At 38.7% G+C, this 25,758-nt stretch overlaps 1 protein-coding gene across 15 annotated transcripts in view; it reads left to right on the top strand.

Moving 5' to 3' along the window:
* NUMB (NUMB endocytic adaptor protein) overlaps positions 1 to 25,758 on the top strand; it is an 89,735-nt gene that overhangs the window by 28,327 nt on the left and 35,650 nt on the right. The window contains exon 1 of one of the 15 annotated variants that reach the window (XM_064424479.1): positions 16,676 to 16,846. The exons of 13 other annotated variants lie outside the window; for them this stretch is intronic. The gene's annotated coding sequence lies outside the window, so the exon portion shown is untranslated. Of the gene's footprint in view, positions 1 to 16,675; positions 16,847 to 20,928; positions 20,965 to 25,758 lie in introns of those variants that run through there. One more of the 15 variants, XM_064424480.1, reaches the window with a different exon arrangement.

Raw genomic sequence — 25,758 nt, 5'->3', positions numbered from 1 at the left:
TTGAGATGCTCTTGGCAGGGAATTGGTAAGAAAAATATTTATACAGTTGCAGCTGTGTGGTTCTTCCTCATCTATATACTGATTCCAGATGTCTAGATCCAAGCAGGAATTAAATGGAGTTGATTTTCTTTTTAAAAGAGATGGTAGTCACGTCCCTGATGTGTACAGTAGCACAACTGCAATGTAGTTTGTTGAAGATCTTAAAGTGACAGTAAGTGTTTAAACAGAATTGGTTTCTCATTTTAAATAGAAGTAATTATGGCACAGTGTAATATGAGAACCACATGATTACGGGCTGGTAAGCAATCTAGGACTTCATGAAAATCTTCTGATAGACTTTGCTCAGTCTGAAATTGGACTTCAAAAACTAACTTTTGCACTTAAGGGTTGCTCAGTGCAATTGAAGCTGAACAGTAAAAATACAGTGAAGACAAAACAATTCTGTAACAACTCTTTGAAGATGGGTTATATTTTTCTTGTGAGTTTGTCCAAAGCCCAAATAGTAGCTCATTATGTAGAGACCCTTGTTAAGAAAATATGTTTATTAATCTTTTCCATGTGCTAACATATTTCTTTATTATTTGAAATGGCATTTGTGAATTTAGCAATACTTCTAGTTCTTGAGAAATGGAGATCTCAGTCTTAGTTTACTTCATAGAAAATGGTGCGTATACATTGGACAGAATGGAACTAGAGCCTATAAATCGTAGCATCTGGTTTATTCAGTCTGGATTGTGTGATTTGTTTTGTCACTTTTAAAAAGCACAGTATGAAAGTGAGCTTCCCTGTTTGGACTAGGTTTTAAGATATGAAAGCTCAGATTTGATTCTGTGACTTGGCTGTGTGTTGCTTGCACAATTCTCTTTGCTATTTGATAAAATTACATTCTCTTAAAAAAAAATCTTGGCTGTTAATCTGATGTTAAAAAAATAGGTAATGCATTTTATCTAAGGTATGAAAAGCTTGAGCTGGAAAAAATACTAAGTGTTTGGGATCTCATCTGCCATGTTTATTTTCCTCCACATCTCAGTTTCAAGTGCAAGTATCTAGAGATGCAAAGTAATTGCTGACACTTAGCAATGGAACTAAATATGAGAGCAGGCTTGTCCAACTGTTTCAATCCAGTAAACATTGTTAGGGTTTATAACACTAACCTGAATTAATTTTTTTTTGTGGTTTTCAGTAGACATTTTACTATAAAAAGGTTGAAATAATGTTGCTTATTTGGTTAATGCTCTCCACTTGCATAAACTTAAAGAAAAATGCAGAGATCACTGGTCATCTTGGGAGCACAGGTAGCTAAATATAAAGGTATGATAATAAAAACACAATAAAACCACATTTGAAGTAGTCATTTGAGTAATCAGCCAGTTTTTCTGTTAATTTTGTACTTGAGAAAATAAGACCTTTTGACCAGTAAAAAGCAGTAATTTTACTTAGGAGACAAATAGGTACAATATTACCAGTTTATTTAGGAGCCCTGCAGTTTATTATTGACCTAAACAGATTGTTCTCTAAGAACTTGGTGCCAGTTCTAAGAAATATTGAAAAAGAACCTGATTAAAACACTTGTTGACCATGTTCCTTATGTCATGGGCATCTCCTCACAGGTTTGGGAATGCAGTCCTAAAAAAGGAAACAGAAAAAAACCCAAAGCAGTAAAAGTCCCATTTTTTTTCCTATATAGGTGCGTGTACTTTACTTAGTGAACAGACTTGGACTATGTTCACATAAATTCCAAATATCTATGTTGGAAGAAATAGCAAATAATTACTAGCAGTTTTGTTCTGCTAAACCAGTTTCAGGAAACATGTAACTTCAAAAGAGAATGGATGTAACAATGAAAACTTTCACACAAGACTATCACACAGGGAGCTTCAAAATACATTGTTCCTAGTTCCCTGCAGCTGCCAAGTGGACATGTTCATCACGATTTCAAGCATGGACAAAACTTGGTTAGAAAAACCTCTGTATTCTTCAACAAGAATTTTTCTGAAAGCCAAAATACGTAACCAGCAAAAGTGTATTTATTATCCTAATCTCCAAATTTGCACGCTTCTTACTGCTTTCCTGACAGGATGTTTTGGTGGACAGTGTGTCCCTCCCTTAAGGTCAAGACAGGACAGGGAGCAGATCTTCACCCTTTGGAGCTGGAGCCATTTTAAACAATGATGCATCTTTGATATGTGACTGTCTGCAGAGAAGAGGGATATTAGCTACAGCACTTCCTCATATTGTTGTGTACTCAGAAGCACGTCACTAGGAAAGTCTCGAATCTTTACAAAGTCCACATTATAAACTGAACTGTGTGCAAAGCTATAATTGGTGAAAACTCAGTTTCTTGAGGACCTTTGTACTGATTAGTTTAAAACTCTGCCCTTGCTTTGTGATATAGTTTAGTGGGCTGTTTTACTCCATGTGACACAGCTGTTTTAAATAGCAAGATAACTGCTGAGGGAGTTTTTTGGCAGTGATTCAGTTTGTTTTTCTTTTCATTTTTTTCCACCAAATCATGACTCTTAATTTACATCCTTCACATCAATATAGACTGACTTTAGACACCTTTATATAGTAGAATTAGAGGGCTGGATTGGTAGGAGATTTTTAAATTTTTTTTTTTTAAGCAGTTTGCTGCTGGAAGTTTTCTTGTGAACTTTTTTCTGCGCAGCAACTCACTTCCATCCTTACAGTGCTGTGAGTTGGTGCTAAGTGAATGCTGCCTCTGGATTACTTGTGCTATTGCTCCTCATTATGTAAGATTCCCACTTTGAGAAAAATGTCACTAGTTTAATTTCAGTGGCATAGATGTAACATTTCGAGAGCTACTTGACACAAGGAGTGCAAGAGGTGTCGTGCCAGATAACGCTGATGGGACTTATTTGCTCACTTGCCTGCAAAGTGAATTCTGAACCAGCAGTTTAATGTGTTTTCCCAGGTGCAGCACTCTGCTTATGGGAGTGTTAGTCCAAAAAAGTACTCTCCAAAAAAGCTCAATTCCATTTTACAGTTGACACATAACATGTTTTCAGATGAGCGCAAAGGAGCCATCTTTGTAAATTAAAATTAAATTATGAAGGGGACTCTGTATGGGTGTGTGCTCTGTGTTGTGGTGGTGGTGGTTTTTCCCCCAAAGATCTGAATATAAGTCTGATCTCTGATTACAGCTCAAAGAGCTGCCAGAAGATCTACTGTAGTGGTTTGATAAGTGGTTAGCTCTTCCGGGAGGAGGGTTGGGAACGAATATCAATTTTCATAAGAGGTTTGATTTTTCATGTTCAGAGAAAAAAAAAGCTGCTTTATTCAGGCAGAATATTCACCAGAATGATTATTGAAACAAAATCATTCTTGATGACAAGCTGTGGATTTGCTTGAAGGAAGCAGTTTTAATATTGATATTTGATAGGATTTTAGGATTTAATTAGGAAGTGTTTGACTTGCAGAGAACCACATGCCAACTTAAGCTAAGTATGTAGAATTCTAATAGGAGAATAGTAGTGTAATTAATATCAACTAGCAATTTCATCAGGGATGAAATTATTTTGTAATTCTAAGTAAATTAGAAATAGTTTTGGTGCACTTATGGCAGTTGTAAAACAAATCTTTTGCCTTTAAAGGGAAAAAAAAGATGGAAACAGGATAGGAGAGGAAATTATGGCAGTCTGTTTGGGTTAGATTTAACATTCACAGCATAGTGATGTGTTGACTGCTGTGATGAAAACTTTCTATTGGTACCTTCAGGGAGATGGGGGAAGAGGGGATTAGAGCTGTGACTTTCCTACTGAGAGCCTTTAATTTTGGTTTCTACAGAAATGAAGAGGACAATTGTCCACTCCTCAGCCTTCCTGAATATAAATGTGTTGTTGTCTTTCACTTACCATGGGTTCTTTTTCTTTCTTTGTTTGTTTTGAGCTAAGAAGTGTTTTTTTTCCTCTGCTGTTTTTAATGGAACAGAAAATGGAGATGAAAAGGCATGGCTTCTCCTTTGGGCTGGAGTTTGCACCAAGGCTCTTTGGTCTGTTTATTTTTGTGTGGGTTGCTGAGGACTGGAATTGGTCGGGGCAGCAGGACAGTGCACGTGGGAAGCTGAAAGGGAAGGGCCCAGCAGAGGTGTGCAAGACCAGTGTCCTCACTGCACAAACTACTCCCAGTACTGCTGCGAGCCCTTCTCTAACCCATCATCCCACAGTTGTGGTGTGGATCAGTTTAATTCTGGTGGCATTTTAAATACGAATGAAGGGAGGGAGGTAATTGTGGAAGAGCCCAGTGTTATCTTGTGAAACTGTACAAGTGAGCAGGAAGTCTGGCCCTAACTCACATTTTGTTATTAATATTAGGACGTGATTTTGTATTTTTGTTACTTGAAGACTGGTGGAAAGGGTTTTTCTTCCTCTCAGTTATATTGCCTATATGATATTTATCTGTGAGTGAAGATGTTCAAAACATGATACTTTAGTGTATGTTTAGATAGTGATTGACGTTGGGGGTGGGTATTTCCTGATATTTAATGATCGTTTAGAGGAGTTAGTCATCATTGGCCAGGAAATACCAACTCCAGATTAGATCGAGTTCAATTATCTAAAAGATATTTCAGTGTCCATCTGAATGTGGTACGTTGCCAGAGACATTGTGCTCATAATAGCATCTTGGTTTAGTGTTTAATTATAGAATTAGTGGCTGTATGTGGGTTCTGTGTGCTATAAATATGTCATCTTGAAGTCACTACGTCTGCTGCCCCAAGTTTTGGGAAGTGGTCAGGCAGTGTTGCCTAAAAGTCAACTAAAATTCTGTAATTGCAAGAACTTTGGATTCTCAAATGAAGGAATACTTAGTACTTCCCTCCCTCCCTGCCCTTGGAGACCACAATTACCATCTATGTAAATTTTGCAGTATATTTCAGGTTGGGATTCATATATTGCATCTTTTCAGGTTAATCAACTTCCCTTCTACTTTATAAATGGGAGTGATGGTTCTCTGCTTTCAGTCCCATGTACATGCATTAGTTTGCTCTTGGCATGATAGAAATAAGTTTGTTTATGAGAAACAGACAAAAATGGTGGAAGCTGACATGTATAACTACCAAACAACCATGGTATGTATAACCAAATTGGGTTGTGGGGTGTGGAATGTGTGTGTGTGTGTTATATTTTCTGCCATTAAAAAAAAATAATTTCTGAGTATTTGTAGACCCCCTTTCCAGAGATACTTATTCTGGATATTTACTCTAGTCTTTACTAAGGAGGTAAACCATGTTGACTGAATATATTGTGGAGTTCAAGGAGTGTAAAAACCACCAACGATTTCTGTAATTCAAGGCTGAAGGGAGAAATTCTGGAAATGTCTTCCTGGCTGTCTCTATCTCTCTTCTGCCATTTGGCTTCTTTCCTTCCCAGGACAGGTGAATTTTTCCAGCTCTAATCTTGTAAAAAACATATATTGGGACTTAGCTGTGTAATTGTAGGCCTCTATGCTTCCATTAAGTATTAAGCTCCTTTGGAACAGGCTGAAACCTCCTGCTGTCTAGGCGTGTAACTGTCTTATTAGTACACCTTGGGATCCTGTCTGCACGGTTATTTTTATAGGTGTACACTGAAGAGTAAAGTAGCTCTGCCAGTCACAAAGACAAACTTGAATGAGTGAAAGCAGGATTCAGGAATAACACTAAATTCAGTTTATGGAACTAAACTTACCATATGCTGTACATACCCAAATGCTTCACTCTGGACCTTACCCTGCTCCTTCTCAGATGTTTTTTACAAGCTTTCTTAAGTTATCAGTGAGCACAGCTGGAGCTGGTAAAGCCTTGTGTGAGCCTTGAAGATGCAGAGGAAGTGAGGCTTCTCCGTGGCCCACTGATGCAATTGCTCAGGCTTTGCAGAAAAGGCAGGGTGTTGCTGAAGATTTCACTGAAGTTGTCGTACCCAAGTGGAGGACTGTTGTTGCCTCCTAAAACTCACTGGTTTTCATCCTCTGTCACAGAAGGATGGACTTCATGAGCACATCAACTGCAGGGATTAAAAAAAAAGGGTTTTGGTAGGTTAAATTTTTAATTTTATGTGGTTGTGTCAGTTGCAGCTCTGGTGGAATGTAATAAGTGACAGTCACAGTAAGCTGTGCTAACTTCTATAGCAGGATATAGCTATTGCTTCTGATTGAGTTGTCCTAAGGTGTTATGACTGTAGTTGCTAGAAAATGTTTGCTTTGGAGTCTCAGAACTGATGCAGGCACTGCCAGAACCTGTGCAAAGAAGGCAGCTGAAGGTGGCTTTGGGCTGTGTACGCTGCAGCGTTTCCCAGATCCCAGTCAGGTACCCTGCCTGTAGCCTCTGAGGCCATGTGCAGGTGGTTTAGGTTTCCCAAAGTGTTTCAGTGTACCTGACCCACGATGAAGGCTGTCCGGGCCTTCCTGCTGCGTGTCATATCTGGATGCCTAACGTGAGGGGCCGTGGGTGGTGAAGAGAATTTGCAGGGAGTGTCTCAGGGCAGCCTGTCCAGTGAAGCCTGTATCACAACCACATTCTTGCCTTACCTCCTTCTCTTGCAGAACTTTACCTTTTCATGCTCTGAATTTTGGGGAACTGTATCATCTGTATTTGTCTCTAGTGTAAGTGACCAAGTCTGTATGGGTAGTGATCAGTGGAGTCCTTAAAACAGCAGACTTTTTTTTTTTCCAAATGGTAAGAAAAGTGCTATGGAAACCAACGACTTAATGCTATAGGTAAAAGTGAACGTCCCGTAGGTTTGAAATCCTGGGTGGACTGGATTTAAATTATTGAAGGAGGTATTTGTTAGCATTTGTTTGAAATCAACAGTGTACTCTGTCAGTTCTTTCTTTGCCTGGTTGTGTAATCTGTTTATTCCTTGAAATAAGCTTGTGAATTTCTCTGTCATTTCTTAAAAACAGAATACCACATATTTTTGTCTTGAGATTTTGTGAACTTTAGAATTTGAGAGATTCTTATGAAAGATTATAAATAAATTGTGGGACATCCTCAGGACGTTTATTCCTTTTTAAAATGTGTACCTAATATAACTGAGAACATTGTGTAGAAGCACTTTTCATCTTCTCAGAGCTCATCTCAACCTAGACCTTTAACTTCAGTGAGATCTTCAAAAAGTCCCTCTAATTGTTTGCATAGGGAAACCACTTAAAATAGATTCAGAAGAGGTTGCTAGTTACTGATATACTGGAAGTTTGAACCTTTGAAATGTAACATAGTGTAAATAAAGACTGGGTGTTCTTACAGTGTATTTAGTAGATAAATTTAAATGTTTCTCTAGTTTGAAGACTTGAGTCTTGCTTGAGTTTGGTTTTAAACATCATACTCATTAAGCTGATGTTATCAATATTCAGACTTCTACTCAAAATCTATTTTTTCTGTGATGCCAGTCAATAAATAGTCGCTATAAAAGCTAGATAAGATGTCACTTAGCAATAGCTATGCCAGCGATGTCTTTTTATTCATGTTTTAGTTGTTATTTCCTTAATTTTTTTTCTTCTCAGACCTAGGACATAATGCTTAGTCAGTAATACTGACACACATTGCCTGCTCTCATAACATTTTGGTAACTATATCTACAAAAAGCACTTTTTTTTTCTTTCCCATTCCCAAAATAATTTTATAAAGGAGAATCAGTCAGAGGTCTAGGTTCTGATTTTGTACCAGAGCGAGCATAGATTAACTTCACACAATGGTCATCAACCTAGGATACTTAGGTTTTACAGAGGCGTTCAGTCATCCCTCTTGCTGGTTGCAAGTCCCTTGGGCCCTTCTGGAGTCTCCCTTCAGACAGAACAGGATCTCTGCTGACAGCTCCACACGTTGTAGGTGTTTTAATTTTACTGGCATAGTCATTTTTATGTGTAATGTAATACTATTATCCAGCAGGAAATACAGTCTCCTACTGTGAATCTCAAGACTATCAAATATTTTAGGAATGCTTTCTAGCCTTCTTTCCAGTATCAGAGAAATAAGTATGTCAAATAATCCTGTTCTGCACCATCCAAACCTCTCTAACGTTTTAGGAAAAACAAATTTACAAGTTTGCTTTAGGTGACTTGTGACATGTAAGACAATTTAAAAACTTCTATTCAGATAGTTATTGTTTTGTAAGTCCAGGATGGCTTGTAGAAGAGCAATGTAGCAGTAACAAAATTTAAAAACTCCTTTTTAGTAGAAAAGACACTCACCTATAGAGAATATTTTGAAAAGTAAAAATGTTCTTAGTAGAAAAACGTCCTCCCCTCCCCATCCAACAAACAACAAAAAATAAGGGAGTAAGACAATTTAACTGCAAAAACTGGAGCAGATCACGTGTATGTTCAGCTATGAATACAATCTTAAGCTTGGGCAGACTTTAGGTATGTTCTGTGAAGTTAGCTTATGTGGTCAGTCACATCTTTTAGGATTTTTGCCTTGCTAGTTAATCTGTTTTTTCACACAAATTTTACTTGTTCTATGTAGAAAACATGAATTGAATAACAGGATTATATGCATTGGTGTGTAATATACAAGGGGGATTTTTCTGTAGCCCGAACTTCTGATTCCTTTCCCAGCCTTACTTCTTGGTTTCTCAGTTTCTGTGAGAGTTCACAACATGCAGACCGTATGCCTTAAAGTAGGCCATTTCCTGAATCTCCTCTTCTTCCTTAATTTTGTGTTGCTGGAACTTTGCTCGGTGTGTAATTGGTATTTGGGTCTCCCACATATGGCTCCAATCTCCTCCTGTATCTCCAGCACTGGATATTTATAGCAAGCCCGCCTGAATGCCTGATTCCAGCGGTGAGAAACTGACTCAGAGCACTTTGGATTCCTCCTGGCCCATGGCTGTGACCAACTGTGGAGTTCTGGCATGCATTGCATTCCTGGGTGTGGTTGGAGGACAATCCAAGATAACCTCAGTTATCTTGGCTTTGTTTCAGCAGCCTGTTGCATTTTAGAAGTTCATGTTAGAGGTTATGAAAAGCATTCAGTTCCAGACTCTGAAGTTATTCTACCACCTTCGTCTTTAGTTTTTCTTTTTTTGTAAGAATTCAGGGAGAGAGAAGTTCTATGAAGAATAAAAAATACCTGTGTAGGTCACTAACTTGATATTTCAAAATATTGTGAATAAAAATTTCTGTAGTTGTGATTGCTTTTCACCTTTGGGGTTGGAATCCAGGGCATGCTGAATTTCATCCCGTTCTTTCTGCTGTAGTTTTGGGGTTCAGGAAGTTTCATCTTGTACCACTAGTAAGTCTTCTTCCAGTCAGAATGTCTGTAATGTTTAATCTTAAGAAACTTCTAAAATTCAAGTTGATGGACCAAGAAAGGACTCAGCCTTGAGTTAAACTTGAAAACAGAAGGACCTAATACAGGAAAGAAACTGAACTGGAAAAAACCACGGTAGCTGTCAGACATGATGCATGGACTGCAACCTTTTCTGGTGATAAGGAACTTCCAATAGGCAATGTGAATATGAGTGTCCTGGAAACTGTTGTCACTTAATGGTGTTGTCATCGCTCAGACTCGAGACTTGGAAGGGCTGAGGAAGTTCTGTCAGTTTGTGTAGTCAGACACTGTGTACTTTATAAAGATGTTTCTATATAATCCCTGTGTAAACAGTGCTGGTGGTCAACTTCAGAGGGTGTATTTCACAATAGAGAGAGGTGCTAAAGAAGAATGTGATTTTTGCCCCTTCCTTTGTAGAGTATTTTCTTACAGACAGTGAGGGAACAATATAAGAACTCTGAATTCATTAAATATTTAATTTATCCTTAATTAAAAAGGAGTCACTTAAGCAGGCTGCCCTTGAAAATAGCTATTACATTTGCAAATGGATAGATTTCATTGAGGAAGCCTTCTTTATGTAAGATATTGAGTGTAAGTAACTGAAGAACATGTTATTGCATTGATGACAGATCTTATTGCATGATACTTGTGAGTTCATCAGCTTTGCCTTACCACTGCAAAATATCAATTTGGCATTACTCTTAAATTTGGTTAGGTGTGAAATTTGGGAAAAAGTGGTTTGTGGCTTGCAACAGCCCTCTTTGAGGCATGTGATTCCAATGCCCATAGCTACTTGCATAATTTTAGTATCATGAGACTAAGTTGGTCAGAGAAATATATGTAATAGCTACTTGGCTGTTTCTGCTCCTACTTTGTAGATTAAGTTCTGTGATGTAGGGATCTAACTTCTCAAATCTCAGTGCTAGCAAAGTTGTGCATTTATGCTTGTAGCAAGGCTTTATATAAAAGCTTCCAGCATCTCTTACCTGCAGTGGTTAGACTGCTGTAATGTTGAAAAAATCTTAGATGAGTTTTGTAGTTCTTGTCTAAGAACTCTTTCCTTTTCCAGAAAGAAATACCATTGAAGAAGACCACTGCCTTTAGTGTGCTGTTTGTTTGGTGTGATGTGTGCAGCTTCAGAGAGCTGCAGGTAAGATGCTGTTGTGTAGATGACCTCAGGAGGTGGAGTTTGAGCTGGGAAGATGCAGTGCAAACCATAAGCAGAGTAGAAGGGTGGCTCTGTAATATACATAATTGCAGTGCACCTGATGGACAATCGGCTTTTGGAATGAAATCTGACCTTTGAGAATTAATGGGAGGTTCAAGCAAATGCTCGATAATGTGAGTAGGGAGGCCTTAGCCATTCTGCTGTAGACAACCTTTGGTTTCCTGTAGTTTTGCTGATGTATTTTTGCAAGACACCAATTGTCATTAGTTAACCAGGTGTGAAGGTTGCTAAAGCTGCCAGAGGAATGGTGCAGTTTGAGCAGAATTTCTAAGTTCTGCCATGTGCACTGATGTTGTCTGGCGAAGTGAAATGTGTGCTTTTGGTAATCTCCAAGTGACATAAGGTGATGCTTGGTCCTCCAGGGGCTGATGTCAAGATCAACTCTTCCTGAACTTGCCAGCAAGAAGGGATTATTCCAAGATTCTAAGTTGAAAGGAACCCACAATGATCATCAAGACCAGCTCTTAAGTGAATGGCCCATATAGGAATTGAACCCACAGCTTTGGCATTATTGGTGCCATGCTCCAGCCAACTGAGCTTATCTCAGTGGCACAGTGTGCCAACTTCTTAGGAGATCTGATTTTCCTAGAGTAGACTAAGCTCACTTTCTGCCTCAGTTCAGTACCTATGTCACCAAGTCACTATTTGCAGTCCCTGTTTGTAACTTCCATTCCTGTGAATGTAGTAAATAAGGTGAAGTTTAATATATGTAGAGGAATTGTAATTAAGGAATGGATAATTGATTCCTTGTGAAGGAAGGTGCTGTTGTCTCCCACCTGATTTTAATGGCATTCTAAATGGTGTTACCTATATTGTCAGTGTCCTATAGGCTGCCTATTGTATAAGAGAAAACTGCAAATTCTGTAAGATTAACTTCTTTAAATTTTTCTGGACTAAGAAAGGGAAGGCAGGGCATACTGTTAAGAATGGTGATATATGGATGGAGTAGTTGTGCTACAGTCACCTGCCAGAATAATGGAGGTGCTGTTCAAATCAGTGACTCTGTGACTAGTTGCTGGTGAAGATAACACACTTGTGACTTCTATGGTTGTGTGAATCTGGCAGCACAATATCCAGTGTCCTTTTCACTGAGTCCCTGTCATGCCTGCCTTGATGCCACGTGCCAGCTGTTCCATTGCAGGCATTTTTAGACTGCCTCCCTCTTCATCCTGTGTTCTGTTGCCCAGCTCAGTTGCCACCCCAGGAAGCAGCTGTCCATGATGAAAGTAGGGTGATGTTCTCCATACCAAGATGGCAATGCAAGGGACATGATTTCATCTGTCAGCCTAGGCAGTAGCAGCAGTACAATTTCCTGCTTGCCCCAACTGTAGAGCTCATACTGCTTCCATGTCAAACTCCCTCATACCAGGAGTGAACTTTGTTGCTTGCCACTGTCCACATCCATCAGCAGGCAATGCAGAATATGGCAATGGTAAAGTCTGAATTATTCAGGAGAAATTCCTGTGAGTGATGCCCTGGTTACCTTCTGCCACTTGCTCTGTACTGTGTCTGTTTTTTGAGGAGTGACTTGTAGAAGTGCCCTGTGCTGCAGATGTGGAAAGGCTGCCTTTGGGTGCAGGGTTTCAGGGTCGTCAGGCGGTATTTCTGTCTTTGCAGAGAGCATGAAGCTTCATTGATTGCTCTGATGGACTTGAGAATGAAGACAAATTTTCCTCATTATTTCCTGTTTGACTTTTCTTGTTCTTTTGCCAAGCAGTTTAAAGTTGGGAAGATGACAGGTATTGTATGATTCAAGAGGCTATTGCAGCCATGTGATTTTCCAGCGTGTGTTGCTTATGGGCAATGCACTTTTTGGGACTCTCGGCCGCCAAAATCTGTGTATTGCAGCAGATCACTGTAGCTGTTTAACTGTGAAGAACACTTGATTTAGAAAGGTGAGAGACATCCGTGGGTTTGACAGTTCTAGCCTAGCTGAGGTCATTCAGTCACACTGGTGTGTTCGTGAGGGCTGTTTGGCATCACTGGAGCTGCTGAACTGCCACTGTTGCTGGCAGCCCTGCCTGTAGTCCTGTACTGACTTGTGGGCAGCCCGATCTCCCTCTGGGAGAACATGACCTGCCAGGCAGCTGTGGAATGCATTTCACCTTCTGAAGGAGACAGAATTGTGATCCCACACGTGATAGGCAGCATCCTACTTTGCTTAAGATCATGATGGGGTAAGGAACGTTAATTTCTATACCAGGAACAAAACTACATACTTTTCTAGTTTGGGGTGACATTAATAATGAACTTTTTTCCTGGGTTTGAACAACTGTAACAAGATGGCCAAAAGCTCAATTTGTTTGAATAATGAACATCTGAATAATGTTTGAGTAATGAACATGGTCTTTTTGTCCATGTCTCAGATGGTATCTTAAAGAGAATTAATGGGTGCAATATGCAATATTTCTGTAGTTCTTATTAGCCCTAGCTGACAGAATGTTTTACTGATGGCATGAGATGTTTCTGACTTAATTCAGCATATATTGCTTGTAATTATATCTTCATTTGACGCTTTTGCAATAAAAACACCTTTTCATGCTCATAATATTAAGTTGACCATTTATTTCCATATTGGGGCTAAAATAAGCATATATAATTTTATTAAATTAAATATTTTTTATTTTATAAAAATCAAAAATAGTTTAGAATCAGGTGGGAGAACTGTTAATGAGGTATGGTGAGACAGTTTTGTGAATATTTATAGGATTTTGGTATTCATTGAAGAGGGTGATAGTCTTAGCTCCTTGTATAGGTAAACTGGGACCCTGAGAGGCAGCACGGGCATTTTGAGGTGCATATCTTAACTTTGTCTTTTAGTGTATGGCTGGCTAACTTTTAAAGTGGTTGGTTTAACTTCATCTCGCTAAGTGTTCTGTGTCTTACTGCACTAAGAGTATGGGAGCAATTTTGATCTCAATTTCCAAATTCAATTTCAGTGGAGGTTTTCATTGTTATGGGAAGATTATTTTTAACTGTTTGTGTTAGAACGCACGTTCTGGCCTTTTCTTAATAATAATTTTGAGATGTGAATATAGCATGTGCAAAGGCTCGTTCTTGGCTTTTAATGCATGTTTGCTTTTTGTAGCAGAAATTCTATGTTGCTCTTGAAAGAGATAAAATCTGTATGCTAGCAGAATTAATATGGGGAAGAGAAAGCTAACAGAAAAAAGCTGAATTAAGATCCCAATATTTTAACACCAGGAAGGTAATTCTGAATCTATTATATTCTAGTCCATTCTATCTAAGACTTGACCTTCTGAATTACCATAGACTTAGTTTTGACTAGAAGGTAAAATGCTGATGTGAGTTCTTGCAGTTCGTTTGGTAGGTAAAGCAGTTTTACAAGTTTGGAGCAGTCTGTCTCAGGTAGTGACATGAAATTCACATTTATACTTCCCCCCCCACAAGTGTTATATTTGATGAACTAGTTAAAATATTGTTTACAGTCTGGAATTAAAATCCTGTTGTGGTCTTGGAAAGACCAAATACTTTGATTAGATTGTTAGAGAAATTAACATATTGCTTCCATTTCTTAATTAAAGCTTTCATTAAAAAAACTTCATTATCATGAAGAAATTTTGTAATCATCAATTTCATTTTAGGTGAAAAGGGTAGAAGCCATCTCTTTGGATGTACACAGAGTTACTTATTTAGAGAAATACATTTTTATTGTTATATGCACTTAAAGTGAACTTTCTTTTCTCTTGACTGAGTTTAATAGAAGTAAAAGAAAAAAACAATCTGGAAAGGAACCCCAGGATTTATTGATGTCTGAAGCTTTATATGATAATTCTCACTGAGCATGTAGTTGTGGATTCATAATATATCATTGCTGGTCAAAAATAATGTGTTACTAATTTTAATGACCATAATGAAATCTGGTAACTTCTGTGGAAGGAAATGTCTGAGAGATTATTATCAGTGTTTAAGAAAACACTGCCTGTGAGATGTTGAAGCAATAGCAGCTGAATTCCTATCTACAGCCTCCATAAAGACCAACATTACTATCTTACAAGCAAAAGGCTTTAAATGCCGAGTGATAGGAAGAGGGAGTGGGGGAGGGAAGTATGCATCTGTTTATAAGAGCAGACATGAAAAACTTGACTTGGAATTCTTCCATAAAACCTCAAACCTTAAATGCAGACTAATGGATGTATCCTTTTATCACTTAATTCCATAAAGTTCATCCCTTCCCTCCTCTCCCCTCTTACCCCAAATTAAAATACGCAAACATTGAAATTACTAAGATGAAAGCTTTTGCCATAGGTCTGAGAAGCTTCAGGTCTATTCCCATGAATAAAGAAAAATCGAGCCTTGACTGGTGTTGTGGCAAATTTGTATAATGGAGTACTAATTCCAGATTATGGGTTGTTCTTTAAAAGAAACACTGAAATTATCAAAAAAAAACTGTGTTGTACAAGGTGAGGGAGGTACAGGGAGAAAATGACATCAGTTCCCAGATGAAACCTTTTGTAGCCCATATTGGACTTGACCATATCACTTTATCATGTCCCCTTTATTTCAGCCCAAAGATTAATTTTTTTTTTTTAATATCAATGGAGTCATGGTTATAGCTTCAAGAGAGAGGGATTTTTAAGAAAAGTACTATAGTAGAATCTGAGGGGGGGGAAACAAGTAAGTTACTAAGTGAACCTATTCTTGCTGCTGTCATATGAGCATTGTTCTGGTAATTGATTCTACTACACTTGGGTTTGGGGAATGTTTTTTTCCCACCATTACATACATCAGGATTTTATGAAGGTAAATGCTTATAAAGGATATTTCTTCAGTTATGTTGCTGTATACAATTTTCAAAATCACTGAAGTTGTGCTTAGATCTCAAGGCTTTGCAGTAAGCAGACATGGGAAACATTAGGAACGATGTGACGCTTTAAGTGCTGTGTCATCATAAGGAATGCTAGTTGCCTATATACAAAACAATATCAGAAAGCTGGCATTGTGTTGGAATTCTCTGTTTAGACACCTCTCACAGGGAGTACGGTGACAGAGTCCTTGAATGTTTTGTGTCTTCTGGTTGATGAAACACATGGCTTGTATTAGATTGTAGAGAGGAGGCAAAATATTTTTAAAGGTATTTAACTGGTGAGGGAGTTCAGAAAGCATTGCATTCTGTGTGCTTAAAAGTATTTATAGTTTGTGTCTGACTTTGTTAAGCTAGCTTCTGATTTGGTTACATTTGTGTAAAGCAAATGGATTTGGAAAGTCTGTTAGTTCCTTGTAGAGCTTGGTAAAGAGTTATTATGAGAAAAGTGTTATGCAACAATTCAAAACTTGCACTGGACAGGTGTACAAATGTAAACATTAATTCTTACTATAATAAATAAGATTAGTGTAAAGAAAAATTTATGTTCTTAGAAGTCAACCACAGTTGCAATGCTGGACACCAGAGTGGGTTCCTAAAAACATTCTGCTTATATTTTACATGAAAGTGAATTTTTTCTGTTGTTAGGCTTAATGAGGGATGATCAAATGATTTTCTGATATCCTGACAGTGGGAAAAAATTACTGTATCTTTACTCTGGGCTCATTTTTATTATTAAAACCTGCCACTTTTTCACAAAAGCTTGGTGCAATGCTTCACAATTTCATTTGAATTCTAAATTAATATTAAAAATGCTTTTTGTGTCACTCGGCCTCCTCCTCCTTTGCACTGGCTGCAGTCAAAAGTGTGGTTGATTTAGCGTGAATAAGCTGAAGAAAACCCACAGATAAGAAGCCTTAATTATATTTAGCTGTGGAGGATGGGAGCGATGGAAGTGTCTTGAGCTGCCATGGAACAGCTGCCAGGCAGTGACTGACTGGAGCGCTTGGGCCCAGCGCAGGGATGGTGTAACGGGGAGTCATCTGCCATCCTGTGAGTGACACACTTCGTGGCAGTTGGAGCTAATTTTCATTTTGTAATTGAGATTGACTAAGTGCACCCATGACTTGTTGCCACAACAATTAAAATTTTGTGAGCTCTCTGGAATATACAGATTCATTTCATTTAAATGCCTTGAGCTATAAAAGCTCCTGCTTCTGGGTTTTCTTTGAAAGGGAGATCCTTCCACCGTAGAGAGGCCGCTCTGGGTGGTGCTGCGGCAGCTCTGCTGTGGGGCTGTGACAGCTGCCACGCGGAGGTGTGGCCAGCTGGGCCGGCCCTGAAGGGACACCAGCCTGCGAGTTGGGCTGCTTCACAACAAAGGCTCCAAAGCACAGTGATGCTCTCTGATACTGTCACTGTTCCATCCTGGGAAGAATAGAAGATTAAGACATGAAGAAAGACTTCCCAGCCCATCAGATGGGACTTGGTGATTTCCTAAATGGATGGCTGCACCACTGCCACTGTAGGTTCCAATAACTTTTGGAAGCTTCGATCAAATAATTAATCTGGGTGGTTTGGGGATTTATTTTTAAAAATTCCTTTCTATTTTTAGTTTTTAAACTTTCCCAGACCTAGGAATTGTCCTGCTTGATTTGGTATCAGGAAGAGAAGTACTGTTTTATTAAAACCTGGACTGCTGGAGGATTCTATTGCTTTTTCACAGTTCCTACAATATAAGAATTGGAAAATCATCATTCCCTTTTTATTTTCTAATGTTATGATATTGTAATTGTTGTAGCTTTCCCCACTGGAAAATTGGTTTTCTGAGGTGAAGACCTTTGATACATCTAATCTGTCCTTGAGCTGAAGGTATTAAGTAGTCCTTTGTCATCTTCCTGCTTCTTTCCTGCACCTTCCACTTTCATTTCAGGGAGGGTGTATTAACTACAACAACGATATGGTATTGAAGCTGAGTGCAGTCTGGTCTTATGCTGCTGCAACCTGCTTGCTTTGCTCTGCTCCTTTCATAATAATTCTTTCATAATACTTTAATAATAAATAATTTAAAAATATACAGAATTTCATAATAATATCATAATAATTCTTACTACTGTTTGCTTATTTGACAATTAAATTTTTAGAGGACTAAACATGAGTTATGACCTTTCCTAGACAGCAGTAATAGCTGAATTAATATTCATTGCTATTTATAATTACAGTGGCTTTTTTACCCTTCTTCCATATGCTTTTCTCTGCTGATTTAATAATTTCTTCTTGTGAGATGATCTTGTATTTCTAAAATCAGTTTCATCTACTCCAGAACATTTTGCATCAGCTTCAAACAGTTGTTGAACTTATTTCTTTTGAGAGCATACACGAATGAATGAAACATTGCTGGTTGTGGTGGAGAGCCCTCTTTACCTCCCTGTTTTGTATCTGAGCATGCTAGTACTCATGTGGATTTACCTGGTTTCTCTGTACCTGAATCCTACTTGCTGACAGACTCATTCCCACTGAAGGTTTCTCATAAGGCTGATACAGATGTATGGCTTGTTGATGCAAATGTTCCTGCAATGTGGGCTGTAGGGCTGGACCATGCTGTGGCTGGTGTAGAGCAGTGTGGCAGGATAGGCTGGCCAAAATGCTGTTGCTTTTTCTTTTGTGAAACGTTGTATATGAACCAAGGGTAAAGCTTCACTATAAATATTTTTAATATCTTGCTGAAATACGTCCTCCTAGTAAACTGGTTTCGAGTGCAGTTGGCTCCTGCAAGGCATGCTCTAGATCTGTAGCTCATTTTGTCTGCTCTCTGTGCCCTTACCTAAGAGCTGGAACCAAAAATACAGTCTGTGTTCATATGTTTCTGGACTCCCACTAAGTAGGGAGTGATCAGGTCAACAGCACAAAAGTGTGATTGACTGATTTGTATTCGACCCTGTCTGTTACTAAGCAGCAGATGTTTGGCCTTGTTTAGTCAACACTGATTGCTTATAAAATACTCATAGGTCCTATGGAAGTAAGTCCAGTATAAACTGTAAGGTTTATGATTGATCTACCAGTAAAAGATGCTTATTTTACTTGTTAAAGAGTATTTTTTAAATTTTGAAAATACATTTATTTTTGTGGGATTTGCCATACATAACTTCAAGCTGCAGTTCATGGAGTTGGCTGATTAAAGAACATACCTTTTGGCTTTTTCAGCTCTTTTTGTACTTTCTTTTATATCTAATTTTATTCTGAAATTCAGCATGTATTTGTAAAGATACCTTTTAAACTGAGATGTTAATGTTTGAAAACTGTTGAGTTGTCTGATATTTAGCTGCCCTAAATGTAAATGATTCACTTGGAAATGACGTGGCTTGGTTAGTTAAAATTATTCACATGTGTGCCGATGAGCTACAAAGCAAAATTACTTGAACTGCTTTCCACAAGGCACATAGCTTGTGTTTCTTTATTAAACTCCTGCTTCTTTTCAGTTATTATAGATAATATAATTCAACTCACTTTCTATCACATCAAGTGTTTAGGAGACCTGCTTTCCACCAGTGACTGACAGTCTGCAGGGTATTTTTAGAGTGAGCCTACAAAACAAGGGGATTACTGCCTTACATCTCTGCTCTTAAACCTCTTAGCATATTGTTTAGGACCATAGTCAGAGTTTGCAGTTGCTGTGGTGTCTGATGAACTGGCACATTTATAATATTGATGGAGAAAATGAGGCTTGCTTTCTTTTCTTTGCTGAATTTCACAGGTTTGTGAGAGGCAAATGATTTATCTTGCACCTACTAGAAAGGGCATTGCATAGTCTTAGGACCTTGCAATGATCAAACTTGTATTTTTGTGACAGTTTTAAGAGTCTGAATGTTTACTTTGGTGATACTTCTGTTACATAAAATTGTGGAATACTGGCTCCTGTGTTAATTGCTGCAGTCTGGAGGTATTTATGTTTGAAAAGTGTATTTTACAAAATCCTAAGCTTCAGGACAGGGCCTCTGGTAGCTGAATGTTTTAGCCACATAATTGTTAACAGTGTGTTGGAGTACAGTTCATTATTTCATTTCCTGATATTTCACAAGCTGTTTGCAATTTTTGTTTAAGTCTGGCTTCTGCCAGTAAAATGCTGTCATAACATTGTTTTTTCCCCTTTTTCCACCCTCATCTGTGGTGCAGATAGAATTGTCGAGTGCTCTGGAAAGAGTTGTGGAGTGCTCCTTAGTTTAGGTATAAGACAGCAAGAAATCTGATGGATTTGAGGATATCTTGTACTTCACATCATATGATAACAATGCATCACAATTTCAAAGAATGCTGTCAGAGACATTATTGTCACAGCTCTGATCTCTTTGGTCTTACATAAGGAGTTTAAGGTTGCCATTTCTGATGTATTCTCAAAGTATGATCTAAATAGTACTTTCACTGCTGAAAGGTGAGTTTTCTACAGCTTCAATAGACTTTTAGTTATGTATCCAATAATTTATCTTCAGCAAGGAAAGTCCCCATAATTTGAACTCTAAATAATAACAACAACAAAGTGTGCTTGCTGGCTGAACAACTGAAGAAATGCTTCACTTTTATGCATATTTTGATAAAAAGCTTACTTGTAGTACTGTACTGGGAGATGTTAATTGGGTAATGAAAGGGTGAATGGGTTGGAAAGGCTGTGGTGAATAATGTGGTTAGTCAGCCTGTATTGCGAAACGGGGCTGTTAGCGTTTTAGTGAGCATGCTCATACGGTTACTTGCCTTCATTTGCTTCAGTGTGACAGTGCTGGATTTAATTAGATTTTATGGGGTCTAAACTTACAAAAAGGCTCAAAGTTCTGCATTCAGAATCTGACACATGAGGTGACCTTTTCTTCCTTAGAAGATAAGGGTACGCTGTGTGCTTGTGCTGGTGAATAATTGCAGAGAAGCTGTTGCAGGGCAATTGCAGCAAGTTTTGGCTAACCTTTACAGTAGGCTTGGAGAGATAGGACATTACATGTTTTTTGTACTCTGTAAGTGGGAGAGGAGGGGAGAGCGTTTGCTTAGCAGCAATGCTTAATAAGGATTTTTCAGAGAAGTAAATCTCCATCCTAGCAGCTTTATAATAGACAGGGACAGACTATTTACCTTGGCAGCACTCAACTTGCTTTCCTAGCTTGCCTCTTTTTTATAAATGAAATGTTCTTACATTGTCATCTTAAATTTAGGGACTCAATTTGTACATTAGAGAGCAAAAGAGATCTAAGTGTTTTGAACTTCTTCTTCTTGTATTTGTACTGCAGGTAAGCCTGCCAAACCCAAACCTCATCCCAAGAGAATGACTTCAAACAAGCATATTTCCTCACTGATGTCCTTGTGTCCTGGTTATAGCCAAGATTTACAATAATGTTCAAGTGGCAGCAGTGAACTGTATTTTATTGGAAAAAGCAATGTGAAACACTCTTCTGGAATATGAAAGTGTGGGCTGTACACATTTCATGGTGCATTTCATAGTATGATTGAGGTTTTTCATAATGGTCAAAAGATAGCTATTAAACATTAACCTGTGGACAATGTGATCAGGTTGTACTTGCACAAGAACTCAGAGCCACTGAGCTTTCTAAGGATGCAGATCTTCACAGTCATGTGGAGGAATGTCTCTGGAGTGTTTTCCTAGTAAGTAGGTTAGGTAAACACATTTTTTTCAACAAGATTAAGATTATTTACATTTTCTCTTAGGTGTGAAATATCAGGTAGCTTTGGCAGGAGGAATGCATCCTGATTCAGAAAGCTTTGTTGTTGAGAAATGTGAAAACACATATTAGGGATGGATGAGGTTTTTGCTCTGGGTTTCAGACTCTTTGGCCTGGCCCTTCAGCAGTATTAGGTGTATTTCACTGGGGAAGAGCACGTAAGGGAGCAGATGGTTGTGCAGCTGCTTAGCCCTCACCTGTGTGTGGCCAGCAGGCAGTACTGGTATGAACCAGACCTTTTTTTTTTTTTTTCCTTTTAAATTACTTTACCAGATAGTATCAAGTTAATTGAATTTGGTTTTTATGGAGGCTTGTACACTTTAGAATGATCCCTATAATACATTGTTCTTAAAACAGTATTTCCCTGCTGTTTCAAGTGCATACTTCTAGCAATTTTGTTCATGTGTCAATAGTATTCCTGGTGGTTGAGGCTTGTAGGAAGACTTTGTACTACAAATGAGGAGGATGGCACCCGGGGTGGGTGGGTGTGTGTGGGGGGTGTGTTCCCTCCTGCCCCCGGGCACTCTGCATTTGTTGCAGGCTGCACAGAGTGCTTTGCCCTTGTTTGACCCATGACTTTCTTTTTTTTTTTTTTTCCTTCTAAATTGGTAAATAGGAAACAGTATTAAATTCTGAAAGAAAACAGATAGTAATCCCAAACCTGCTGAATGGTTTTAAATAGCTGACTGAAGACTTAATACCCATTTTTATCCTTTTTCATTGCAAACTGAAAAGATAACAGATAATTGAATGCAGATTAAATAACCTTTGTGAAGGCTAGAGTTCGTAAGAAAGATAAAATATATTTGTGCTGTTTCTTTGTCCTGAGTGTTGAAACTCTAAGTGGTTGCTTAGTGTGGAATATGTAGTACACCCTAGCTTACAGTCTAAGCAGTTGAATTTGTGCATGCAGTTCAGGTACCCAGGAACCCATATTGTCCTTCTGCCCTGCAGATTCTCTAGTTTGGATTACCCAGTAGCAGCAGCTGCTCTGCAAGAAGCAGCTATCCACAGTGTAAATGAATTGCTTATCTGAAGGTCTGGTTATGTGGGTAAACTCTTGCAAAAGCTAAGCTCCAAATTTGCATCATCAGCAGCTTCCTCCTGATCTAACTTCAGTTAATATGAAAGCTTACCCATCTCCCACTGAAAGGTAAATTGCTGGCTTGTGCTCACTGAAGGGTAAAAGTGAACACAATTGTACAGCAGAGCAGCTAACAAGACATGAATTAACATGCTGGTTTATCTTGCAGTAATTTGTTCTGCAGCCATAACCTGATGATGCACAAGGCAGTGAAGCTGAGTGCTTCAACATGTACTTTTATCCATGACAGTGTTGTTTCTGTCTCTGTTGTTTCTGACAACTCTGCCCCTGCGCTGTCAGTGGACTGATAAAGGTGTAAAATGGTAGTTTTTCTGTTGGTCAGAAGAATAAGGATGCTCCAGCTCTCCTTAAATTGCCTTTGGAGCTCTGTTTGCAAAATACATACATTTGCATAAAAATAAATGGTAACATAAATTTAAAATTTCATTTGTCTTTTTGATGCCTTTTGTAGGTAGGTGCTTTGGGAAATAGTCTAATGTCTAGTTTGATGTTGAAATCTCTTGAATTACAAAAGTGGTGGAGATTTTCATGTTGTGTGGGTTGTTTTGTTTTGCTTTGTTGGGGTTTGTTTTGCCCTTTTTTTTTTTTTTCCTTCAGGAATGACCATTTAGATACTCAGCTGTCTGCAGTAGGATAACCTTAAAATGTACCAGGACCCAATGTGGCTCAGTTTCCTTATTTCTCCAGAAGGCTCAGGGCTTTCAGCCTTTGTTGGCAGTTTGTCTCTGATGTAATGTTATGTTTTGTGATTTAGTTAGATGTTGAGTTCCCTATCTTGACTTTCTACTAGGTTTTCTGAGTTCCAGACAAAATTAGTAAAAATTCACACAGCAGCCTGTGTGAATTGTTCTATTTAACACTTTCCCATCAGGTGACAACTCTAGTTATGTTGTCCTGACATCCATCTTAACAGCAAATTAGGTATTTATAGGACGTACTGTTTTGCAGCCTACTCATAAGTCTGATATTTCAGAAAAGGGAAGTGTGGCCATTGGAGAGAGCTTGCTGGTTGCCTTACAAGTAATTAATTTTGCTGTTTGTCAGCATTTCTATCAGATAGAATAAGCTATTTTTAAGCTGTTTGTTGCCAACATGACCTCAAAATTAGAACATGTAGGAAAATGGGTTTGGTTTTTGGTGAAAAGGAAATACTTTGGGCAAAACGCCACTTCAGTTTCCCATACAAAATGTAGTTGAGGAACTTTTATTCTTATCCTCCCCTGGGGATTGAGATTCCTGGTCAGAATAAGTGTCTGATAAGGCGCCAGTCTCTTGGGCACCAGTAATGCCTGGGAGGGAGAAGTCCAACAGAATGCTCGCATAAGCAAATGTTATGATAAGGCAATTCGGCTGCGGTTTTTCACAAGTGGTGCAGTGATTGTGTGCTGTCCTCAGTCCTTGCCTTGCTATTCACTGAAGTTTTTGAGATCTTGAGATCTTCAAAACTGACACGAGCCTCACTGCATCTAATTGTATCTGCTTAAGAGTCTGTTGCCCCTTTTGGCAGAGTGTCTGTCCATTTGTCCCTCACTGGAGTGCAAGCTGGGCTGTAAGCCATGTGCTGACCAGATTTCTGCACTTTACACTGAAGCAGCTGGAGCAGTGGTTTTGCTCTGGCCCTGCCAGTCTGCAGCAGGGACAAGAGTGTGTGTGTCTGCCCTTGTGAGCTGAGATGCCATGCAGAGATTTGCTGCAGTATGTTTTACCTGCCCAAGGTGATTGAATGGCCTCCCTTGAAATTCTGATTCCTTCAGATGGATGCACTGAGTCCTTCGTCTGCAGTTTATAAAACAAAATACATAACTAATATTGCTGTAATGCCTCTCTAAGCCTTAGAATAGAAGCTTTGCAGCTCCTCTTAAAACTTTGAGAATCACCTTTTGCACAGGGATTTTAAAATGGCTTATAGCTTATAAAAGAAACAATGTTTATAGAAGAGTGTTGGGTTTAACCCCAGATGGCAACTGAGTCCCATCCAGCTGCTTGCTCGCTCTTCCCGGTGGGATGGGCAAGAGAATCAGAAGAGCAAAAGTGAATACTTCATGGGTTGAGATAAAGATAGGTAAAACAAAAGCCACACGGGCCAGCAAAGCAAGAGATTAATTTAATGCTTCCCATGGGCAGGCAGGTGTTTGGCCATCCCCAGGAGAGCAGGGCTCTATCACACACAGCAGTTACTTGGGAGGTCACGGTCACTCTCAATGTACCCCTTTCCTTCTGTCCTTCCTTCCATCTCTCCTTCCCTCCCCCGGTTTTACAATGCTGAATGTGATGCCATATGCTGGACATGCCTGTGGTCAGCTGGGATCAGTTCTCCCAGCTGTGTCCTCTCACAACTTTTTGTGCCGTGGAGCCAGCTCAGTGGTAGGGTGGGGTGAGAAGCAGAAAAGACCTTGATTTAGTGTAAACACTCCTTAGCAACAACTAAACCGATGTGTTATCACCATTTTTCTCAGCCTAAATCCAAAACACAGCACTGTATCTGCTACTGGGAAGAAAATTAACTCTGTCCCAGCTGAAAGCAGAACAGAGCCGCTTCAACTTACTGAGTGATAGGAAATGTGCATGTTTTTTATTTTGCACATATGTTCTAATCTCTAAATCCACTCAAGTGAATTCAAGAAAATATTTTATGTTCCTAGTTATGACAAGCATTTTGTAGCTATGCAGGAATGAAGTTAACACTTCTTTATAACTAGATAATTGTGATTGAGAATCCTTCAGCAACTTCCAATCCCTGCACTTACACTGTTTGTTAGACCTCCTGGCTATTTTAGGTGCCTACTAGGGACAGTTGCCTATAGCCTTCAGCTACATCCCAACCCTTCACTTAATTTGCATTTGGATTTGCTTGGAGTGTCACACCTTGTTGCTTTCAAATGCTCATCAACCAACTTTAAGCAGTGTTTGCTGTAAAAGTGGTCTTTGGTGTGGCTGTTTTCTAGTGTAGAAATACTGCAGGAATTATCCCCTATGCTAAAAGTACCCAGAATGCTGCAAGACCCAGGAACAATGGAATTCAAATGCCACTGAACTTGTGTGTGTGACTATTGTGCTTATTTCCTCTTAAACAATTAACATCACCACACTTAAATTACCCAGTCCTAGTGATACAGTGGTGTTTTCTTTATCCATGGGTATATCTTAGAATTACTACTTATCTTACAGTAGTTCTTTTAATAGATGATAAAAAGATGGAAGGTTCTAGAGAAAGCAGCCAGTATCTTCATGTATCATGAACTGACTTGTTTAATTATCTGCTGCTTGAGGGAGAAAGTAACAGTTGCTGAAGGAAGTTTTAGGGAGTCACTCAAAAAGTGCACACCTTTTTGTTATTTGGCATGGCTAAAGTGTGCCATGAGATACAAAGCTCTTTAGTATTTGTAATTAGTGATGGGCAGTGATTTTGTGTGGTGCTTTTAATTTCTGACTTTTGTTCAGCTTTGAAATAGTTGCATTTTCACTTTAAACTTCTTAAATGTCAGATACCACAAATAGGAATGTGTTGATTTTTCTCACCTATGTCATACAGTTTTGACTGGAAGATACCCATTCTTTTCAAGGTTTAAAATGGTGTTCCAACTGCTTTTAAAGCAGCTTTTGTTCAAAGGC

The sequence above is a fragment of the Passer domesticus genome, chromosome 6 (genome assembly GCF_036417665.1).
Source record: "Passer domesticus isolate bPasDom1 chromosome 6, bPasDom1.hap1, whole genome shotgun sequence".
Classification (NCBI taxonomy): domain Eukaryota; kingdom Metazoa; phylum Chordata; class Aves; order Passeriformes; family Passeridae; genus Passer; species Passer domesticus.
Note: the sequence above shows the minus strand (reverse complement) of the source record. Positions and strands in the feature narration are given on the sequence as shown.